Source organism: Vulpes vulpes, chromosome 10 (assembly GCF_048418805.1).
Source record: "Vulpes vulpes isolate BD-2025 chromosome 10, VulVul3, whole genome shotgun sequence".
Classification (NCBI taxonomy): domain Eukaryota; kingdom Metazoa; phylum Chordata; class Mammalia; order Carnivora; family Canidae; genus Vulpes; species Vulpes vulpes.
The window spans coordinates 37659820-37676416 of NC_132789.1; the positions used below are offsets into that span (position 1 = coordinate 37659820).

At 45.0% G+C, this 16597-nt stretch overlaps 1 long non-coding RNA gene across 1 annotated transcript; it reads left to right on the forward strand.

Annotated features, from left to right (window-relative positions):
* Positions 1–3786: 3786 nt before the first annotated feature.
* LOC140594331 (uncharacterized) lies at positions 3787–16597 on the forward strand. Its single transcript, XR_011995050.1, has 3 exons — positions 3787–4036; positions 5252–5388; positions 16249–16597. It is a non-coding gene; the product is annotated as an uncharacterized lncRNA (long non-coding RNA).

The window sequence follows — 16597 nt, forward strand, 5'->3', positions numbered from 1 at the left end:
CTGCCCATCTGCAGTTGGATAATTCGTCTTTAGGTTGCTGAGATTTATATTTGCTTTATATATTTTGGATACTAACTCTTTATTGGATGTGTTGTTTACAAATATCTCCTCTCATTTTGTATGTTGCCTTTTAGCTGTGGTTGTTTCCTTCACTTTGCGGATGCTTTTCAATTTGATGAAGTCCCAATAGTATTTTTGCTTTTGTTTCCCTCGCCTCAGAGGCATATCTAGAAAGAAGATCCAATGGCCAATGTCAAAGACATTGCTGCCTATCTTTTCTTCTTTTTCTTCTTTTCTAAATGTGAGAAAAGGTCTCACATTGTCAGTGAGTGGTCTGTGCGGGGTCTGGGGATGGGCCATGGGGCTGATTGTCAGATGCGCATGTGCCTGGGAGATGCACCTGTGGAGTCAGAGGCGGCGTGGGCGTCAGCGCCTCTGGCCTCCAGCGGGCGGCGCTGTGCTGCTATCTGATACTCAGCGCTGGAGGGCGTGATGCGGTTTGGTCCTCTGGCTCTGGGGCTGAGCATCCCGCCCCCCAGTCAGCAGGGGCTTTCCTTTTCTCTGTGAGAAAAGGTCTCACATTTAGGTCTTTAATCTATTTTTTTTTTAATTTTTATTTATTTATAATAGTCACATAGAGAGAGAGAGAGAGAGAGGCAGAGACAGGCAGAGGGAGAAGCAGGCTCCATGCACCGGGAGCCCGATGTGGGATTCGATCCCGGGTCTCCAGGATCGCGCCCTGGGCCAAAGGCAGGCGCCAAACCGCTGCGCCACCCAGGGATCCCTCTTTAATCTATTTTGAATTTATTTTTTATATACATGGTGTAAGAAAGTGGTCCAGTTTCATTCTTCTGCATGTGGCTGCCCGGTTTTCCCAACACAATTTGTTATTATCCTGGGGTCAGGATTAGGATTTGTTGAAGAGACTGTCTTTTTGCCATTGGATATTCTTTCCTGCTTTGTTGAAGATTAAGCGATCATAGAGTTATAGGTTTGTATCTTGTTTCGGTTTTCCATTCTGTTCTATTGATCTAAGCATCTCCTGTTGGGAGATTTTTGATTGCTAATTCAATTTCTTTGCTGGTTATCTGTCTGTTCAAGTTTCTTATTTCTTCCTTTTCCATTTTTGCTATGTTATATATTTCTAGGAAGGAATTGATCTATTTCTTCCAGGTTGTAGGTTGCTGGCATATAATTTTTCATAATGTTCTCTTATAATCATGTGTATTTCTCTAGTGTTCTTTTTTTTCTAGTATTGGTTGTTATTTCTCTTTTCTCATTTGTGATTTTATTTGGGTCCTTTCTCATCTTTTTATCTTTTTTCTTTTGTAAAGATTTTATTTATGTATTCATGAGAGACACAGAGAGGCAGAGGTATAGGCAGAGGGAAAATGAGGCTCCATTCAGGGAGCCTGATGTGGGACTTGATCCCCCGGGACCCCGGGATCATGACACGAGCCAAAGCAGATGCTCAACCCCTGAGCCACCCAGGCATCCCGGATCATGTTTTTTAAGCCACTGTGATACCCTATATCTTTTGATTGGAGCATTTAGTCTATCAGCATTCAGAGTGATTACTGAAAGATATAAACTTAGTGCCTTTGTGTTACCAGTAGAGTTGGTGTTTTTGGTGACGTTCTCTGGTCCTTTCTAGTCTTTGTTGCTTTTGGTCTCTTTTTTACCCCCACTAGAAGAAGAGTCCCTCTTAAAATTCCTTACTGGACTGGTTTAGTGGTCATGAACTCCTTTATTTTTTGCCTGTCTGGGAAACTCTTTATCTCTCCTTCTATGCTGAATGACAGCCTTGCTGAAGAAAGAATTCTTACAAATTGAACTCCAATTAAAAAAAAATTAAAAACAATAAATTTTTGCTATTACGATTGAGGAAAATGGCATTTTTTGTTCAGAAATTTTTAATTTCTTCCTTGTGAGATTAAATAAGTTTTCATGATTATTCTTAAAAAAACAGAAGAAAGAATTCTTGGCTGCATACTTTTCCCATTCAGCATATTGAATATTTCCTTCCAACTTCCTTCTGGCTTGCCAAGTTTGTGAACAGATCTGCTGCAAACTGATTCATCCTCCCTTGTAGGTAAGGACTACCCCCCCCAAAGCCCCACCTCCACTGCTTTCAGGATTCTTTTCTCATCTGCGTATTTTGTGACTTTGACTCGGATGTGCCTGGGTGATGGTCAGCTTCTGTTGAATTTATTGGGAGTTCTCTGTCTCTCGATTTCAGTGTCTGTGTCCTTCCTCAGGTTATAGAAGTTTACATAATTCGTTCAAATAAAACTTCTGCGCCCTTTTCTTCTGAGTCTCCGATGATATGAATGTTATTGTTTTAATAAGTGGCTGAGTTCCCTCAGTCTCCCTCTGTGGTCCATAACCTTTCTTGGGACTGCATCTCAGTTATAGCATTTTTAACGTTGGCCTCACTAGATTTTAGTTCTTTTATTTCTACGGTAAGGGATTCTCTAGTTTTCTTCTGTGCTCTTTTTCCAGCCCAGCTGCTATCTTTATAATCATTGTTTTTAACTCTAGTTAGACATCCTATATGCGTATTGATGCACTTCCTGGCTCTGAGTACTACCTCATGTTATTTTATGGAGGTGAATTTCTCCATCTCATTATTTTTTCCAGAAAAGAAAGAAGGAAGAAAAAGAAAAACCAAGAAAACCAATAACAACTGCCCTCCCCCCCCAAAGAAACAGCAGTTTATTTTGGCCTGCTAGTTAAAAGGTAATGTAAATTTCAGCTCTTCTTCTCAGGGGCCTTAAGTATTTCTGGGGAAGCCGGGTGTTGGGCTCCGTTTCAGTGAGACGTTTCCGAAGCTAACAGGCCTCAGCTGGAGCCTGGAAGGAGGCAGGTGCGGCCTAGGCGCAGGCAGGCCGCCTCCTGCAAGGCCTCCTGCAGCGCCTGAGCGTCCCACAGGGGGCGCCTGAGCCCAGGTCCCGCACAGGGAGCCCGCATGCGCAGTAGGTCTCATCCGCCTGCACAAACAGGAGCCCGCCTGTGCTGGGGAGGCCTGAGGACGATGTGGGGACGCGTCCACGCTGATGAGCTGCAGCCTCCTCAGGACCCGCGGGGAGTCTTCAGGGGGATATTGGGCAGCAATCACGCTGACAGGAACCGTGGTCTCCTTAGGACCCGCGGTGAGGCTTCAGGAAGATGTGGGCCAACATCCACGCAGACAGCAGCCCCTGGGCCACCTCAGGAATCGTGGGGAGGCTTCAGGAAGATGTGGTGCCGCGTCCACTCTGGCAGGAGCTCCCAGGCCCCTCAGATAAAAGTTGAGGCTTCTGGAACCTGGGGGCTGCATCCACGGTGACAGGACCCCCGGCTTCCTCAGAACACGTGGTGACGTTTTGGGAGGACGTGGGGCCACATCCACACAACCAGACGCTGACTTCCTCAGGACCCCCGGTGTAGACTTCCGGAAAATGGGGATGCGTCCATGCGGACAGAAGACCCCCAGCCTTGTCAGGGCCTGCGGTGAGGCCTAAGAAAGATTTGGGTGCCGCATCCACACTGACAGGAGTCTCCGACATCCTCAGGACCCACTGTGAAGGTTTGGGAGGATTTGGGGCCACGTCCATGCCGACAGGAGCCCCCAGCCTCCTCAGGTCTTATGGTGAGGCTTGAGGAAAATGTGGGGCCACGTCAACACTGACAGGACCCCCGTTCTCCTCAGGACCTCCACTTTGGCTTTGGGACATATGGGGCTGCGTCTACGCTGAAAGGAGCCTACAGCCTCCTCAGGACCCACGGTGAGGTTCCGGGGGGACGTGGGGCCATGTCCAGGCTGACAGGAGCCTCCGGCCTCCTGAGGACCTGCTGTGAGGCTTCCAGAGGATGTGAGACCTAGTCCACAGTGACAGGAGACCCGGCGTCCTCAGGACCCGCTGACGATGACTCAGGAACACGTGAGGCCGCGTCCGCACTCACAGGAGCCCGGCTTCCTCAGGACTCCTAGAGGACTCTGGAGGCGCCGTTGGGGGCCACGTCCACATCAGAAGGGACTCCTCAGAACCACAGGGTAAGTGAATGGATAGAATGAATGGTAGGGTCAGGGGAGGGGAAACAGTTGGTGGTTAGGTTTCATTAGATGTTAGAGGTTAGTGTTTATGCTTATGGTTACAGATTAGAGGTTAGGGTGAGGGATAATTGTAAGGGTCAGTGGTTAGAAGTTAGGATGGGGGTTAGGGATTAGGCATAGGGTTTAGGGTTAGGGACAGGGTTTAGAGAGGGTAAGGGTTTAGGCTTTAGGGATTAGGGCAGGAGGTTAGGAGTTGGGGTTAGGGTTATGGCTAGAGTTAGGTTTGGGTTTAGGTTTGCAGTTAGGGTTAGGGGTTAGGGTGTGAGTTAGGGTTGGGGTTAGGGTTAGGGGTTAGGGTTAAAGTTAGGGCTAGGTTTAGGGTTAGGGCAAGGGTTCGGATTAGGATAGGGGTTTGGGGTAGTGTTAGGGTTAGTGTTTCGTTAAGGGTTATGGTTGGGGTTAGGTCAGAGTCAGGGTCAGGGTACGGTTTTGGAAAAGGGTAAGAGATAGGGTTAGGGAGTGGTTTTTTTTTATATATGTACCTTATATATTTCTTATTTTTACTTTCATGTTACTTTAATTGTGTTTCTTATTTTGGGATTTAGAATCTTTTAACAAGCAGGCCAAGGAATCTGGTGGGGCTTTTTTTTTTTGGGAGGGCAGTTGTTATTGTTTTTCTTGGTTTTTCTTTTTCTTCCTTCTTTTTTTCTGGAAAAAATAATGAGATAAAAAATTAAAAGAAAGCAATTAATAAAAAGAATCAAAGTAAAGAAATGAAAATAAAGCCCAAAGTACAAAGGAAGCTAGACCCTACTTTCCAGGGAGAGCTGAAGCTCTGCAGCCTCCGTGGTCCGACCACTTGGTGTCAGCGAGTGGTCTGTGCGGGGTCTGGGGATGGGCCATGGAGCTAATTGTCAGATGAGCATCTGCCTGGGAGATGCACCTGTGGAGTCAGAGGCGGGGTGGGCGTCAGCGCCTATGGCCTCCAGTGGGCGGTGCTGTGGTGCTCTCTGATACTTGGCGCTGATGGGCGGGATGTGGGTGGGGACGCTGAGTCCTCTGGCTCTGGGGCTGAGCATCCCGCCCCCCACCCCCAGTCTGCAGGGGCTTCCACAGAAGAGCCCCCAAGCCCCCGGGTCTCCGCCGCTTCTCTCAGAATCCTGCGTTCACTCTGCCTGCGTCCGAGCTTCTTTTGGTTTTGTTTCTTTATCTCAGACTGTTGTGCCCAAGATTGCGAATCCAAAAAACCACCCAGAAGCCGACACTGATGCAAACGCACGAGGGTTTATTTACAAGCTGGAGCTTGTGTCCAAGTTTGCCCGACACAGCGGAGCAGGGACTTCGACCCCGAGGTGGGTTTTAGCTTAGTTTTAAGGGCTGGTCTCGGGGACCTCCAGAAGGGCTGGAGCAGGGATCCCTGGGTGGCACAGCGTTTTAGCGCCTGCCTTTGGCCCAGGGCGCAATCCTGGACACCCGGGATGGAATCCCGCATCAGGCTCCTGGTGCATGGAGCCTGCTTCTGTCTCTGCCCCTCTCTCTCTCTCTCTCTCTGTCTCTCTCTCTCTCTCTCTGTCTGTGACTATCATAAATAAACAAATCCATAAATAAATAAAAATTAAAATTAAAAAAAAAAAGAAGGGCTGGAGCAATTCCTCAAGTTCTGTTTACATTTTGCTCTGGGGCCTTCAAGGGCATTGAGCTCTTTTCTCATTCTAATAGGGGCTTCCTGCCCTTGGCCTGGGCTCAGTTCTTAAGCTAATGCGGGGTTTTCTAAGACATTAAGCTGTAAACTTTTGTTTTTCTGCTGTGACTGAATTAATGCAAATTTCAGGTCTTCTTCGCCGGGTTGTGGGATGGCTGGACGTGTGCTAACCCTGAACTTAAAGTGGAATGGCCTTAATTTTCTCGGCCTCCACACGTCCCGTCCCATCCTATCTAGCTCCTTCCCCCTTCCCCGGAGCTCCTAAGAGAGCAATTGCAAATGACCTCAGCTTGTCAGCGTGTGTTGGGGGACAGGCCCAGAGATTTGGGATCAGGAAGACCTGGAGCGCGGGCGTCCTGGCTGTGCAGTGGGATTCCATGCTTCAGACTCTTATTCCCTAAGGCTATCTTGACTTTGTACATAGAAAAGCTCTCCTTTGTCTTTAAAAGATGAAGAGCCAGTCCAAGCGTTTTTTCTCTGCCCATCTGATTGCTCAGATTCCAATCTGAGACGTATTTCCTGTTAATAAGGATAATTTACGCTCCGTAGTACTATGGTTAAAATATTCTGACACAAGTAATTCAGAGGGATGAGGGTTTCTCATCTCTTTCTTCACAGCTCAGTCACTCATCAGGAAATCCATCTTTATGGATTTGGAAAGAACTGAGAGACATTATTACCAATGGTCATATTATTATGTGAAGGATTCTTCCCTGAGATCCCAAGAAGGCAATTTTTCCTTGGGCTTGAAGAGGCCTCTTGGAGTGAGGTTAGAATCAGAAATTGTGTGTTTGGGTTTCAGAAAATGGAACTGGTTAGCTAAGTAAACACGGACAGGCACTTAGGTTCTTTTTGAATTTCAATTGCCTTAAAAGCTATAGAATAATTTCTAAACACCTCATTGGACTGTTGTAGGATTTCTTTATTGCTAATATAAGTTAACATTCATATGGCACATATTATGTGCCAAGAATTGTGTCATGCTTCACATAAAAGAACTCCTGGGATCCTCCAACAACCCTATGGGCAGGTACTGTTATCTTGATGGGCCAACTAAAGGATAGGAAGAAAACATCTTGTCCAAGGTCAAACAGCTAGTTAAGTGGATTCGAACTCAGGAAGCCTGACTCCAGGCTGTTATGGCCACCAGAAAATGTTTATTAAGTACTTACTAACGTCCTAGGTAATGTACAAATAAAGTCCAACTCTTTACTCACTAGAGCTCTATGGCACAGGCATTATTACTGTCACAGTTTTGCAGAGAAAGAAGGTTCAGAGCCTAAGCTCCAGGGACTTGCCCCGAGCCCTACAATTCAGAGGCAGAAACCTTCCTTTTCCTCATAATATTCTCCTTCCACCACTTACCTTCTCCTTTCTCTATGTCTTAATATATATGTTGCTTCTTCTGGTTATCTTCTCTGAGGCGCCAGTTAGACTAAGCCTTCTTATATATGTACTTGTAGTAAGCTGTATATTTACCTTTGTATTGGCTACTATAATCTTGTCTAGTTGTCTTTCTGTCACTTTTTGGTTAGTATCTGTCTCTCCCACCAGCATGGCCTGGAGGGAGATAGGCACTGCATCTATGTCTGGTTAACTTGGTATTCCTAGCACCTTGCACATAGTAGGTATGCACCAAATACTTAATAAATTACTGGATCCCTAACCTTCTTTTTTTTTTTTTTTTTATAAATTTTTTTTTAAAGATTTTATTTATTCATGAGAGACACATACACAGAGAGAGAGAGATTCAGAGACACAGGCAGAGGGAGAAGCAGGCTCCGTGCAGGGAGCCCGACGTGGGACTCGATCCCAGGTCTCCAGGATCACGCCCTGGACTGAAGGCAGCGCTAAACCGCTGAGCCACCTGGGCTGCCCGGATCCCTAACCTTCTTGAGTTGATGTTGATAAACATTAGAACATGAAATGGACCAAGATAAGAATGAAATTGCTGAATGAAATGATAAAAAGCAATTTTATCCATTCACTCATTCAGTATTTTATCAGGGGCCTACTGTGTGCCATATCTGAGCGAAGGAAAACGATGCGTGATTCCATTAGGGTATTACAATAGCAACTTAAAAATTGGCCTTCTAAGGCATTTGCTATAGTTGAAAGCTCTAACTAAAAGTCTCAGTGATTAGGAAGGAACTGAATAAAATCAAAATAAAGTATTATCTGGGCAGGAATCTCCCAGTAAATCTGGTTCAATAAAAATTTCACACGAATCCTTTTTTAACTGACACTGAAGCATTGTGAACTCCTTGGAAGACAAATGTCAAGGAAATAAATGTTAGGCATTGCTAATTTTAAATGCACTTGCAATATGGTGTCTAATATAAAAGAAGTATTTTTATCTGATTTTTGCTATTTATTATCCTTTCCTGCTTTTCAGGTTGAGGAGGCATTATACGTGTTCCTAAGTGTTTTTCTTTCCTTCTGATATAAAATTCTTACTTTGTTCTCATCGAAGGCACTGTTTAAGAATAAGGCAAAAATTAATTAAACTATTAAAGTGTCTTCACACTTGGAGCCTGATTCATTTAAGTCAATTTTCAAAATAAATCTTATTTATTAGAAAAAAAACCCAAAGATTTACAGGGAAATTGAGAAGACAGTACAGAGAATTCTCATGCACTCGCACTCGATGTCTCCAATTATCGATATCTTATATTAGTACGGTACAAATATTAGCTAATGAATCAATAGTAAAATATTTGCATTAACCAAAGACCATACATACTTTATTCAGATTTCCTTAGTTTTTGCTAAGTTCCCATCCCTCACATCACATTACACTTGTCCTCATGTTTTCTTAGGCTCCTCTGGATTGTGACAGTTTTTCAGCCTTTCCTTGTTGTTGTTGAACACCTTGAGAAGTAGAGTATTTTGTAAAATCTCCCTCAGTTGGGACATGTCTGTCGTTTATCTCATGATTGAACGGTGATTGTGGATTATATACAGAGATATACTGCCATCTTTATTATATCATATAAAGGATAGATACTATCAACATGATTTATCAGTCTCGGTATAGATCTGATCATCTTGCTGAGGTAGTGTTTGTCAGCTTTCTCCATAGTAAAGTGATTATTATTATTATTATTTATTTTAACTTTTTCATAACATATTTTGTAGAAGGAAGTTACTATGTGTATTCCACACATAAGAGTGGGAAGCAATGCTCATCCACTTGAGGGTGGAATGTCTGCACAAATTGTTTGAAATTCTTCTACATGGGAGATTTCTCTTTCTTCTGTGTGTGTGTGTTTGTTTCTTTTTCACAGATGTTATTTATTTATTTGAGAGAGAGAGGAGAGAAAAAGCATGAGCGAGAGGGGCAGAGGGAGAGGGAGGAGCAGGTTCCCTGCTGAACAGGGAGCCTGCCTTGAGACCTGGATCATGATCTGAGCCTAAGGCAGAAGCTTAACTGACTGAGCCACCCAGGTGCCCCTCTTTCTTTCTTTTACAATTTTTAATATTAGTATAGATTCTTGGATATTCATTTTATGCTTTGGGTTATAATCCAACACTACTTATTTTGTTGCTTATATTGTCTCCTCTCTGGCCACGGGAGCTCTTTCAGTTGACACCTGTGTGCCTTTAACATATTTCCATGAGTATGGAGTCTCTTGTCTGTTCCTAAATTTTTGAAAGACAAACTTTATGTAAATATCATTTTTGACTGGCACTTTGTTTCTGTCCCCATCCCTATCTTTGCCTCCTTCCCTCTCTCTTCACTGTTTCATTTCTTTATTTATTATGATCTGAAAATAGGAAAGGACATGGGATTTCAAATTTTGCTATTTTAAGGTAAATCACTTCCCCTTGGTGCCTAGCCAGTGGTTCTCAAATGTTAGTGTGCAAGAGAATAACCTGGAGAGCTTGTTAATATGGCCAGCCAACATTTTAATTTTTTTTAGGTTAAAGGAAGGGGCAGGTTAGGATTCTACATGTTAACCGGTACCCTCAGAAAATAATAATGGAGTTCTTTGAGGGCTTTCCTTATAAGCTGTTAGTTGAGGGTATCGGTCTCCATACCGTTCATTAACTCTTTGTTTTTAATGACAATCACAGATTTGTCATTATTGGACCATCACTAATAAATATCACAAAAAGTGAATTCATTTCTCTTTCTCCCTTTCTCTCGTTTTTTGCATTTTTCCATTCTGGAACTTTGATTTGCTTCTCAGAATACTTAATTATTTGAACTGGGAAGGAGTTTCAGGTCATTTTCCATTCACATTCGTAACTTTTTATGATCTAATGAAGGTCATTTCATAAATGAATTGCTGAGGACGGCAGAGCCGTCCAGTACCCTTTTTTAATTTAAATTTAAATTAAAAAAATGTTAATTTAAATTCAATTTGTCAACACGTAGTATAATACCCAGTGTTCATCACATCACTTGCCCTCCTTAATGTCCGTCCCCCAGTTACACTATCCTCCCACCCACCTCCCCTTCCGCAATCCTTTGTTTCCCCGAGTTAGGAGTCTCTCGTAGTTTATCTTCTGTGAGACCCAGGAAATTTAACAAAAATCCCCTACCCCTGGACAAGCAGAGCAGTACTGATTCCATTTTGTGCTACACCTGCCACCTGCTGTGTGACCCCCACATAACCTGCTTATTGCTTATGGCACTGCCCCACCCTAGTCAAGCCGCTGGGCACACCCTAATCTGAAATCAGCTCATAACCATGTAACCCTGCTTTGTGCCCACCAAAACTGTGCACCAATTCCGAGCAAAGTAATAGGCCAGCTCAAATGGATACTATAGGGTAAAATGTAATTCAATCGGCCACTTGTGTGTGGACCGACATGACTGTGCAACTTTCTGCGTATCCCATGGGCCACTGGCCCCTATAAAGCTGCTACGCCTCTTAGTCTCCGGGTCCAAGTCCCTGCTCCGCTGCGTGGGGTACACTTGGACCCAAGCTCGAGCTTGTAAATAAACCCTCGTGTGTTGGCATCGGTGTCGGCTCCTCGGTGGTTTCTCGGATTAGCAATCTTGGGGACAACACTGCCTCTCTCAATTTTCTCCACTCAGTTTCCCTCCCCTCCCTTATGATCCTCTTCACTGTTTCTTACATTCGACATAAGAGTGAAACCATATGATAATTCTTTCTCCACGTGGCTTATTTTATTCAGCATAATACCCTCCAGTTCCATGTCCATGAAAATGGTAGGTATTCATCCTTGCAGATGGCTAAATAATAATACATTGTATATATAGACCACATCTTCTTTTTTTTAATTTTTTTTAAATTTTTAAAAAATTTTTATTTATGATAGTCACACACACCCACAGAGAGAGAGGCAGAGACATAGGCAGAGGGAGGAGCAGGCTCCATGCACCGGGAGCCCGACGTGGGATTCGATCCCGGGTCTCCAGGATCCTGCCCTGGGCCAAAGGCAGGTGCCAAACCGCTGCGCCACCCAGGGATCCCCAGACCACATCTTCTTTATCCATTCATCTGTTGAAGGACATCAAGGCTCCTTCCACAGTTTGGCTATTAACATTGCCGTTGTGAACATTGGGGTGCAAGTGTCCAGTCATTGCACTACATCTGTGTCTTTGGGGTAAATACCCAGCAGTGCAATTGGTGGGTTGTAGTATAGCTCCATTTCCAGTTTTCTGAGGAACCTCCACACTGTTTTCCAGAGTGGCTGCTCCAGTTCACATTCCCTCCAACAATGCAAGAGTGTTCCACTTTCTCCACATCCTCTCCCACATTTGTCGTTTCCCGTCTTGTTAATTTCCCCCATTCTCACTGGTGTGAGGTGGTATCTCATTGTGGTTTTGATTTCTATTTCCCTGATGAAAAGTGACGTGGAGCAGTTTTTCATGTGCTTGCTTGCTCGCTCTGTGTAGGTCTTCTTTGGAGAAACGGCTGGCACCTTTAAGTTGGAGAAGAGATGGCATCTCAAGGGGTGTTATTTCCTGTCATGGCCACATACCAGAAGGCTCTTGAGTATGTGTGTGTGTGCGTTTGCCTGTGCCTGTGAGGAGAGGTCGTTGGATAGAATTTGAAAGCAGATCCTCTGCATATTTGTAGGTCTATATCTATTTCTCTCTCTTTCTGCACACATCTATTTCTAACCATTTTGTCTCTATCTCTATAGGGAGATCTATATATGGACGTATAGAGATTAGATATAGAAATATTTATTTTGCATATTTAAATATAAATCTATAGTTCTGTTTATAGATAATAATTATTATATTATCAGTAATACATTGAATAATAAATATATTAAGTGGAAACATAGATTTATGTTTATATGTTTGTTTATATAAACATCTATTCATGTTCCTGGGATCGATCTATCAGTGGATCTATCACTCTATCATCTACCTAGCTAGCTAGCTATATATCCCAGGAAGAGAGAAACCCAGATCGAACAGACGGGAATGTCCCCCTCCGGAATGTGTCATGCAAGAAGATAGGCAAAAATCTTCTGTACTTTCCTGATGTGCCGATGCAATTAACTCAGAGATGTACCTGTGATGTACTGTGGGCCAGGCGCCAGTGGTCAAGAGAGAATCCTTGAGACATTTTCCATGCAAAAAGGTGTTTTTATTAAAGTATGGGGACAGGACCCCTGGGCCTGAAGAGCTTCATGAGGATCATGAGGAGCCTTGGTTATAAACTTTAAAGTTGCCGTGTGGGGTGGGGACTCTAGAGATAAAAGAAGTTTTCAAAAGGATTTTCACAGGTGAAAGATTTACAGGATCCTGGAGGTCTGGCTATCAGCAAATGTTGCTTTTGGCCTCTAGCAAAGCATTAACATTCAGGCAGCTGTGAATTCTTTGAAGAATGTCCCACTCTGTCGGTTTCAAGTATTTGTTTATGGACTGCAAGTTTGTTAGGAAATGTAATGGTAGGGATGCCTGGGTGGCTCAGTGGTTGAGCATCTGCCTTTGGCTCAGGGCATGATCCTGGGGTCCTAGGATGGGGTCCCACATTGGGCTACCCGCAGGGAGCCTGCTTCTCCCTTTGTCTCTGTCTCTGCCCCTCTTTCTTTCTCTCTCTCTCTCTCTCTCTGTGTGTGTGTGTCTCTCATGAGTAAATAAACAAAATCTCTTTTTTTAAAAAAGCAGATGTAATTTTAATCTATATTTCTTTGGCCTTAGTTCCCCCTGTCACCTGGGTCTTCTCTCCCTCCCTGCATCTCTTTGTTCGTTGGCCTTTGGTGGTGAAGAATCCAAAGGATATGAGGCAGGAGGAGGGTGAGATGGGATTAAGCCAATGAAGTAATTTCCCAGGGAGCTTGGGTAAGAGAAGTGCAGCAGGCGGAATGAACTGAGAAAGTCAGGTTCTTGTCTCATGGAGTCGAAGAATGAATCTGGTGGACAAAGAAGAGTAAGTAAAGCGACAGGAGTTTATTAAGCAAGGATACCGAGAAAGCTCTCAGGAGTGGGAGGGGCCCAGGCTGGGTTGCCCACATGGGCCTCCACTGACAGTTTTTCATTTAGAACTGATCAGGGAGCTTGTGGCCTTCTCATTCTTGGGATGTCTTGGTTTGAGTAAGGAGTAGTGATAACATCTTTAACGGTTTACTTCTTTTTAGAGTCTGGTTATTCTTTGTTGGGCACAGAGGACTGTCCTAAAAAAGACCCTCTCTATCCATACCTGGGACAGGGTGGTCTCATTTGTTTCTTTATTTCTGGTTTCCTTACATCTCAGCATCCTTAGGATCTTTGTGAGCCTGAATCTGTAGCCCCCTACCTATTTCTCCCTACCTAGACTCTCCTGTCCCTCAGTCAAGAACAGGAGAGATGTGGCTCTGAGAAAAGGTGCACTAAGAAACATTGTCACAGTTTCAATGTGCCCTCCCCACGATTTGTGAGACCCAATTACTTCCAAACTCCTTTTTCCTCCTTTTTGTTTTGGATGGCAATGCTGCTCTGTGACTGACCTACACAATCAATGACTCGGTAACAGTTCAACTCTGTGGAGAGAACCCAAGGGTCTGCTGGGGAAGTATGAAGGAGAACTGTGGACTTGCTTGTTTTGCCCTCAGAAATCAGCATTAAGACTACAGGTAGTCCTCTGGGACATAGATCGAAACCCAGTGGGGATGGAGCCTGTCTCTGTACCTGCCATATAGAAGGCCAAATAGAATTCTTTTGGAAACGGATGGGTGTTGAATAAATAGGAGAATCTGTGTATGCTGGGTCTGTTTCAGGTCACTGATTCATACTTAGGGAACTGGTTCTCTGAACAAGTCCTGGGAAAACATATCCTAAGTTATTTGAAAAGGAGTAGTAAGATAGATAAGGAGTTCAGAATTGAGAAAAATATTAAAATCATGTGAGGAAAGTAGAGGTGTTGATCCCGGAAGTGGGTTTCTTGCAATTTACTCACTTATAGCTTGTATATTCTGAACAGATAAAAGAAAGGGAAGGAACCGCATGTGCTCGAGGTCATCCATTTCATCTATAAAAAGGAAATAATACCGCCTGTCCCGCAACACTGTCGTGAGGACTAGAAGTGATGGCTGTTGATGTAAAGACTTGCTAGGTCCAGTCACCATAAATGTAAAAACAACACACTTTATTAATATAGCAAATACCAATATAGCTGCAATATACATTTTCTTATTTATTATTTATTTGTTTATTTATTTATTATTTGAGAGAGCGAGACAGAGGGAGAGAGAGGCAGAGACAGAGGGAGAAGCAGGCTCCATGCAGGGAGCCTGACGTGGGACTCCATCCTGCATCTCCAGCATCCCACACTGGGCTGAAGGCAGCGTTAAATCGCTGAGCCACCGGGGCTGCCCTGCAATATACTTGTTAAAAATATATTTTATTTATTTATTCATGAGAGAGAGAGAGAGAGAGAGAGAGAGAGAGGCAGAGAGACGGAGAGGCAGGCTCTATGCAGGGAGCCCGAAGTGGGACTCCATCCTGGTTCTCCAGGATCACGCCCTGGGAAGAAGGCAGTGCTAAACGGCTGAGGCACCCAGGCTGCCCATTTTCAATTCTTTTAAAACACACAAGTTGACTTCTTTCTAGCCAAGTTTTATGCGAGTTGGTGTACCTATCAATTAAAAGCTGTAGGGTATGGATCCCAGACTGCCCCTAAGGTGCATGTTAAGAGCCCTCCAGGTGCAGCCTGGAAACCACCGAGCTTGTCTGAGGCCACATCCACAGCTATGGGAACCAAGTGCCAGAGGCAGTCACGATTTACTGGAACCAGTTCTCTCCTGAAACATCTGAGTCAGGGAATTGGTTTATCTCAGGGCAGGGTGAAAAAAGCTTACTCGATCAGGATTTCTCTCATCCCGAGAAAAATGCTTAGCGTTTTTTTGTCTGTTTCTTTTTTCTCATGTTGTTTGGCTATTTCTCTTGTCCTATTGCCCTACTTCCTTTGGTAATTAGTTTTGGAAAGAAACCGCTCACATAATGAAAATGATCTAGAAACTTAACGAAATTTTCTAGCCAGTGTGGATATGTGTGATTCACAGTTGCTTGAAGCCTACAGAATTTGTTTGCACAAATTAATACCAACTTTTAATTAACAGACTTTAGTGTACACTGCTAAAAATATGTCCCTGTCAGAGGGGCAAGACAGCCGAAGAGTAGGGTCCCCAAGTCACCTGTCCCCACCAAATGACCTAGCTAACTTTCAAATCATCCTGAAAACCTATGAATTCGGCCTGAGATTTAAAGAGAGAATAGCTGGAATGCTACAGTGAGAAGAGTTCGCATTTCTATCAAGGCGGTTCCCACCTGGGCCTCACTTGGACCTGGTGACTGTGGTTCCCACCTGGGCCTCAGCCAGACCTGGTGACTCTAGTCCCCAACTGGGCCTCACCTGAGCCTAGTGACTCTGGTCCTCATCCGGGCCTCATGTGGACCTGGCGACTGTAGTCCCCACCTTGGATTCACCTGGACCTGGTGACTATGGTCTCCACCTTCACCTCACGTGGACCTGGTGATTCTGGTCCCCACCCCGGCCTCACCTGGATATGGTAGCTATGGACTTCATCTGGACCTGGTGACTGTGGTCCCCACCTGGGCCTCACCATACCTGGTGACTGGGCTCCTCAGCTACCAATGACTAGGATCCAGAATGGACCCTTAGTTGCTAGTGACACCAGGACCATCCCCAGGGTCTCACTTGTTCCTGGTGACTATGGTCCTTGTCTGGGCTGACCTGACTCATCCTTGGCTCTGATCGTATGGTCTCCCCTATCGTGAGTGTGTATTGTCTATGGTCCCTTCTGGGCCTCACCTGATGGTACTGGGCCACGATATTGGCCCTTTGCAAGGCCAGTAGGTTCTCTGAGTCCTCCTGTACGGTGCTGCAATCCAAACACATCCATGAATGACGGCGCATGAATACCTTCCGAGGACACATGCGTCCGGGTGCTCCCCGTGGGCAGGTCCCCGTCCGTCTGACCGGAGCCGGAGACAACCCCATAGCCCTGAGGGGCACAGGCTGGGCTGGAACATCACACACGGGCCCTCACTGCCTGTCTTTTGCTCGCCCACCTACAGTCCACCTTCCCAGCCACTGTCCCAGGACACGCCATCACGCTGGGATCACAGAGCGCTCCCACCCCGGTATCAGGAGCACACGGGCGGAGGACCCAGGAGGCTCTGGCGAATGCAGATCTGATGCTCCCAGCCCAGGGGAGGTCGAAGGTTTCTCTGAGATTCCACAAACACAACAACCGAGGGGAGAAAGCAACGGACTGGACTTCATCAAAATTAAAACCTGATGCCAGCAAGAGTGTGACCACACTCCCCACCCTGAGGGCAAGGATGTGTGAATATCCTGAGGGGGGGTCTGGGGGGAGCACCAGGGACTCCGCCCACATTCCAGTGCGTGAAGAACAAGCCTGCT